This window comes from Trichosurus vulpecula, chromosome 1 (genome assembly GCF_011100635.1).
Source record: "Trichosurus vulpecula isolate mTriVul1 chromosome 1, mTriVul1.pri, whole genome shotgun sequence".
NCBI lineage: Eukaryota > Metazoa > Chordata > Mammalia > Diprotodontia > Phalangeridae > Trichosurus > Trichosurus vulpecula.
Window position 1 is genome coordinate 51,994,636 of NC_050573.1, and position 7,205 is coordinate 52,001,840.

Below are 7,205 nucleotides of genomic sequence, written 5' to 3' on the forward strand. Positions count from 1 at the left end.
ACTTCCACTCCCTCCATATTGAAACAATTGCTGTCTTGTTGATTTTATCTTCATATAATATTTGTTTGTTTCTTCGTTTTTGGAGGCAATCTGAGTTAAGTGACTTGCCCAGGGTCACACAGGTAGTGTCTGAGACAGGATTTAAACTCAGGTCCTCCTGACTCCAGGACTGATGCTCTATCCACTTTGCCACCTAGCTGCCCCATTACATCTTTTTTCATGAACTTCTTAACTGTTCTTTTTGAATCTAGCTTTTCTCCTTCTCCAATCTATACCCTGCCCAGTCACCAAATTGATTTTCTTAGCAGTGGTATGCAACAACTGCCTTCAGGAGGTGGGGAGGGGGAAGGACCCGCAAAACACTTTTAAGTTTAATTTGCATTACTAACATTTTTTCCGTTACTTTCTTAAGGCAACCAACGAAACAACAAATCAAGCCTTGTTTTGCAGCATTTGCTGATTTCCAAGGTGTAAATGCTTCCGTGGAAATTTTAACAGTTGGCTCTCCAGAGCACATTCGAGCTGGCTCTGGAACACCCCTATGTCTAAAGTATGTGAAATAAAATCACTCCCACGCTCGACCTCCAGCAGCTTCCTGTTATCTCTAGCACAAAACCCCAAGTTCCCAGGTAGACATTTAAAGTCCTGCCTCATTTGACTCCAAACTACTTTTCCGGGCTTAGGACATGTAACTCCCCATCACGAACCTAAAGTTCCATCCCAACTGGCCACTCCATTGATGGCCCTTCATAGGCCGGCTAGCTTCAAGGCTCAGTTCAAGAGCTACTACTTTTAAAAGATTGTTCCAGTTGTTACTGCCTGCCTCCCAACCTGGAGTCTGGAAGACCTAAGTTCAAATCCAGCCTCAGACACTAGCTGGGTGATGCCTGCCTCACTTTCCTCATCTGTAAAATGGATATAATGATAGCATCTGCCTCTCTCAGGATTCTGGTAAGGATTAAATGAGCTAATATGTATAAAGCACTTTGAGAACGATATAAAAACTAATTATTATTATTACATTTAGAATCTCATATTTTATTATCTTTGGATATGATGTGTGTCCTCTCGGTAGAATATGAATTCCCTGAAGGTGGAGACTCCATCACTTGTTTCAAATCCACAAGGCCCAGCATAGGGTCTGGCACAGAGAGGTCCTTGACAGATGTGTGTTGATTGCATTTGATGCTGACAACAATTTAAATCCGTTTAAAGGTATTTGAGCAGGGGAAGGATACTGGGAAAAGAATGATTTGGGAAGATGAATATGGGCATCTTAGCTTCAGGGTCCCACACTTTGAGACCACATGCACATTTTCATGAAGAATTCTGGATAAAAGGCCCTCTTGGGGTCAGAATTGCAGTGTGGCCCAGGACCTTGGTTGTCTCTGCAGAGTGATAGAGTATTCAGGGAAGCAGTGAGGTACCCCTGACAGAGCTTTGGCTTTGAATCAGGACACCTTGGTTCTAGCCCTCTTTTTCCACTGGCTGGCTGTTTGATCTTGAGCCCTTTCCCATTTGGGGCCTCAGTTTCCTCACATGTAAATATGGAGGTTGGCCAAGATTATTTCTAGTGTCCTTCCCTCTGGTTTGCAATGTTAAAGGGCTCTCCCAACTCTGACATCCTGTGTTCTACAGCCTCCCCAGCTCTAACATCCTGTGTCCTAAGGACCCTACCAGCTCTGCCATCCTATGTCCTAAGGGCCCTCTCAGCTCTGACATTCTCTGTTTTGAGGGCTCTCCCAGCTGTGACATTCTGTGTTCTAAGGACCCTCCCAGCTCTGTCATCCTGTGTCCTAAGGGCTCACCTAGCTCTGATGTTCTGTCTTCTAAGGATCCTCTCAGTTCTGACATTCCATGTTCTAAATTCCCTCCAAGGCCTGACAGCTGTTTTCTAAAACCCTTCTCAGCTCGGATATTGTGTTCTAAGGGTACTCCTAACTCTGAAATTCCCTGTTTTCAGGCCCCAGCTAGAGTTGACTTTCCATGTTTTAAGGCCCCTCCCAGCTCTGACTGTTCACGTTTTAAATTCTCTCCCCAGCTCTAACATTCTGTGTTCAAAGGATCTTTCCATTTTGACATTCTTTGGTCCTTTACCTCAAGATCCACTGCCCATAGGGAGAACTATATTATAGCAAACTTCTCGGCCACCTCTTGGCTTTTCACCTGGCCATAGAACCGTGGCCACAGCCCCTGAATATGCTTTCTGGAAACCCCTAGTCACAGACTAAAAGTCGCCGGTATGTCTCCTGTGCAGTGTTCGGCTTTACCTCCCCCCAACACACACACACACCACACTTACAGAGTCTGAGAGACCAGACCAGACCAGACACGGGGAGGTTCTTGGGGAAGGCGGGAAGTATGCAAGACATCTGTAATCCATTAGCCTCAGTGAGCCGGGCAGGAACTCTCCTCCCCGGCGGAATATCCATTCATTCCACTTTCCGGTCCCTCCTTAGTCCTCTCTACAGCTGGGGGCTCCTGGAAGCTCGGGACGTAACTGGTCAAAGGCTGGGGAGGAGCAAAATGAGGGAGAGGAGGAAGAAGTGGGAGTCTGGGGTCCCAACACAGGAAGCTTTAGAGCCGTGTCCTTCTCCTTTCCTTGTTTAGGAGAGATTGGCAAGCGCTGACTTTGGGGAGGTATCCAAACAGCAAAGGTATTTGCAGGAACATTGAGGGAAGCTCATGCCTCCTCAGTCCCAAAATGTTTGCACCAAGTTTCCCAGCATCTTGTCCAGACCACTGAAAACGGGAGGTAGGGAGGGGGAATGGAAACAGTTTGAAATTGAAGGATGTCTTATCAGCTCCAAATAAAATGCTGGTTACAGGCTTACTGCTTTAATCAAGTTTCTGTTTTGCTAATGTTGTTGAAAACACAAACGTTTACTGCTAAAATTCAGCTTGTGGGTTGTTGAACGAAAGTCTGTTTTTTTTAAGCCTTCATGGATTGTCCCTCCCAACTTGGTTTCACCTGTATATCAGATGAGCCTGCCTTTCTTCTACTTGTCATAAACTTAACCTCTCTCATGCTTCAAGGGGCCCCTTGCTCTAGAGTCAGGATTTGGCCAACAAATCCACATTCTCTCTACCTCTATCCCCTTCCCAAATTTGTAGACTCTGACCCTTCTTAGCCTCCACCTTCCTAGAATGAAAATTGTCCTCACACAGACCACACACACACAGCCTTGAAACATACACACACTCTCCCTTTCCCAGTGACTGTCTCTGGAATCTGGTATCATCTCCAGTCCAATCCAATGCCAACACATATTTATTAAGCAAGTACTGAATGTGAGGCACTATGTTCAGGGCTGGAGCTTCAAAGTTGAATTTAAAAACAGTTCGTGCCCTCCAAGAGATTACATTTCCCCACTTGGTGTTCCTCCATTTGAATAATCAATGATGACACCCTATATTCTTGATGTCACCAGGTCCCCTAGCATGTAAATGAAACTGATTCTCCAGTAGTATCCATGCTCGCCTCTGGCATAAATATTGGTGAGAAAACCCCCATGTAAATTTGTAAAATGTTCACTTCAGATGGAGAGTTTGTACAATGCTAATGGGGGTCAATTCTAAGAAAGGGTAGACGACAGGGGCTGTGATCATGAACAGCAGACAAAGCCTTAGGTCATAAGAAATTTAGGACAAGGAACCAACTCAGATCACACAGATCAGAAAGTGCTTAAAGAGGGCAGTGGGTAAAACGGAAATAGCTTTGAGCTTAGGAACCAGCTTTTATCTACTTTGTTCTGCCACTAAATGACCAGGGGACCTCTAGCAAATCCCTCCCCTTTTCTGGGCCTTTGTCCATCATGAAAGTAGTGGGGGTTGAGATTAGATGCAAGAAGGTAAGTAGGATGCAAAGCTTCTTGAGGGCAAGGGACTGTTGGAAGATGGGGGGCGAGGACTGTAGATAGGACCCATAGACGAGGTGGGTAAAGTTGTGGGTGCTGAAGAAAGACCAGAGCTTAACGCTGCCTCAGTCATTCACTAGCTCTGGGACCCTGGACAAATGATTCATGTTCCCTAAATCTGTTTCTTCATTTGTCCCATGGGTATAATAATGACACCTCCATCACAGGGATTTTTTTTAACATTCATAATTATTTTAATATTCATTTAAAATTTTTTTGAGTTTCCAATTTTCTCCCTGCCCCATCCATTGACAATATGATATCCATTAAACATGCATCACAGGGATTATTGGGAGGAGCAGATGAGGTAATATAAAAAGTGCTTCACAAAACTTTAAGTGTAATAAACGTTAGTTATTTATATCCTTGGTGCCTACTGCCTAATAGCTCATGTGTATATAGCTGAAGTTTATATACACCATAGAAAGGCTAGGTATCACTTTCTATAGTCTCCTTCGAGTCCCACAACAACTCTATGAGGAAAGTGTAGTTACTCTCCTCACAGTGCCTGGTTGAACATCCAGTTCATTAGAGACGCTCATTAAATTTAACTATAAGGATCCTTCCAAATCTATTTTCATAATAATAGGGTTAAACGCTGGAAATGATCCCCTCAGTTTTACATATTAGGAAACCCAGAGCTAGAGTGTTAAGTGATGTGCCTAAGGACACAAAAAAAGTAAGAGTCTAGATTTGAACCCAGGTTCTCCAAGCCCAAATCTACTGTGCTTCCCGACACACGGATTGCCTCTCTCCTGTCACGGTTGAGTCATTTTAGTTGTGTCCAACTCTTCATGACCGTATTTGGGGTTTTCTTGAAAAAGTTACTGGAGTTTGCTATTTTCTTCTCCAGTTCATTTTACAGATGAGGAACTGAAGCAGATAAGGTTAAGTGACTTGCTAGCTAGTGTCTGAGGCCATATTTGAACTCAGGTCTTCCTGACTCAGGGGCCACTGCTCTATTCATTGCACCAACTAGCTGCCCCTGCTTCTCCTAGCTCTGATGTTCTATGTTCTAAGGTTCTTCTTGATCCTGAGATTCCTTACAGTGCTGACATTCCGTGTTCTAAGGACGTTTCCAGTACTGACATATTGTGTTCTATTATCAATACCAGTTCTGACCTGTGTTTCAGGGCCCTACCAGATCTGAAATTCCATGTTCTAAGGGTTCTCCCATCTCTGATATTCTATGTTCTAAGGTAGTTTTCAGCTCTGGCATTCTTCTGTCTAGTGGCTTCTGCTCCATCCCCAAAGACTCAGGGTTCCACAGGAGTCCCCACTCCACCTCCAAATTTTAACTTCTTTCTGCCTCCTTTAGGCAGGTAGGCAACACCCTTTGGGGCAGCTACATCTGAGTCCCCCCCTAGCTCTGGTCTAGTCCTCCCCCCAATCTTGAACCCCGAGTCGCCCCTATTGCCAAGGCCCCATAAGTTCTCCAGCCTGCCAGGCCTCTGCTCCTGGGAACTGGTAGGTGCTAATGTCTCCAGTCAGTTCCCTCCAAAGTCTCCCAGCCCTAAGCCTCCCCCCACCCCGCCCCCAACTCCCCCTTGAAGGTTCAGCCTTTTGGCTCGGGAATGTGGTAGGGCTGGCCTCCTGCTCCCCTCCCTCCCTCTGCCCCCCAGCTCTCCCAGGGAGAAGGCCCTCCCCGCCCAGGCCCCCGCCCCCCGCCCAAATTGGATTACACTCTACCTTGCAGCCTCCTTCCTTCCCTCCCTCTCTCCCTCTTTCCCTCCCTCAGTCCGTCCCTTCCCCACACACCCCGGCTCCAGCCCCAGCCCAGGGCCCCCACAGTCCACAGCCTGCCAGCCTGCAGCCTCAGGACCCGGCCTGGTCCCGCAGGTATTTCAGGGAGGGAGCTGTCGGGCCACACTGCGGGGAGGGGGATGGGGGGAGCGAGTGGTGGGAAGGGTGGGGAGGGAGGGAGGGAGCCCCTGGCTGGGGGGAGGGAAGCTTTTCTTTGTTTCCAGCCCTAGCAGCCCCAAGCCCCGCTTAGCCCTGCCCAGCCCCCTCCTCTGAGCCGGGGCTGGCGGAGGCTGCTCCGCTCCGGGCGCACGCTGTGCGCTCCAGCTCGGAGCGGAGCCCGGGGCCCCCGCAGCTGCTGCGGCTGCTCTTACTGGTGCGGGGAGCCCCAGTCAGTCCGCCTGCAGCCTAGGATCACCAGGCAGGTGAGAACCCCGGCTTTACTCCGGGGGATCTCAGGACACCAGAGCTGGGGCACACTCAGGCCCGGGCAGTTCGGGCTGAGGCTCCTTCCCCTCTCCTCCCCTCCCACAGGATGGATAGATGGTCAGAGGGAGGGAGGCTGAGACGGTGCTCTCTCTGCCTGGGGCTCTGATGGCGGCTTGGGGAGCCCCAGATCGGACCAAGGTTGAGATCGAGGCCAGGAAGGCCAGTCTCTTTGTCTCCACTGGGGCTAAGGCCCCCGTCTCTTTCCTCTAGTGCCCCTTCCTCCCATTTCCTTTTCTCACTCTCCTTGTCCTAACTTCCCTCTCACTCTCTCTCCTCTGCTCCCTGCAGGGGACCCCTTTTCTCCCACTTCCTCCATCTTCTTCACCATCCCACACACATTCCCTCCATCCTTGCTTGTCCCCCCACCCCTCCCATTCCCCTTCACTCCCTCTCCCTGGATCTCTAACTTCCCATCCTCGTACCTCCCAGGCTGTCTCTGCGCCCTTCCCAGAGGCCAATCAGGGACAACGTCCTGTGCCCCGATCCCCTCAGCCTTCCCTTCCAGTCTCTTAGCGGTGTGGTCCCTGCGTCCAGCTCTGGCTCCCGAGTTAGAATTCTTTACCCATCTCTACTCCCTGGATTTGGAGTCAAAGAACCTGGCTTTGGATCTGCCAGTCCCCTCAATGTGACCTTGGGGAAGCCACTTCCCATCTCTAGGGCTCAGTTTCTATCTCTGTAAAATGAAGGGGTTGAACTAAATGATCTCCGAGGTCCTTTTCAGCTGGAAAGTCTCTAATTCCCTCCCCTTTCCTCCTGCCCAGCCCAGAACTGGGACTTCACAGAGTCCTGGGCCGGGGCCTCTTCCCCTGAACAGAGGCTGACTCCTGACTGCCCCGCCCTCTCCTTCATCCCTCCCAGCCCTCATTCCCTCCCAGCCGGCTCCTTCCCTTCCCATAAGGAACTCCAGGGGCCCTCCTCGAGATTGAGCCAAGTGGGGAAGTCCTTGGGGACCCCCTTCCCTGCTCTGGCTCCAGCTGCTGAGCTCTGTCAGTGGGAGGCCCGGCCCGGCCTGCAGGGAGGAAATGCTGCATTGGTTTCCTTGCTAGACCCCAAGGAGTT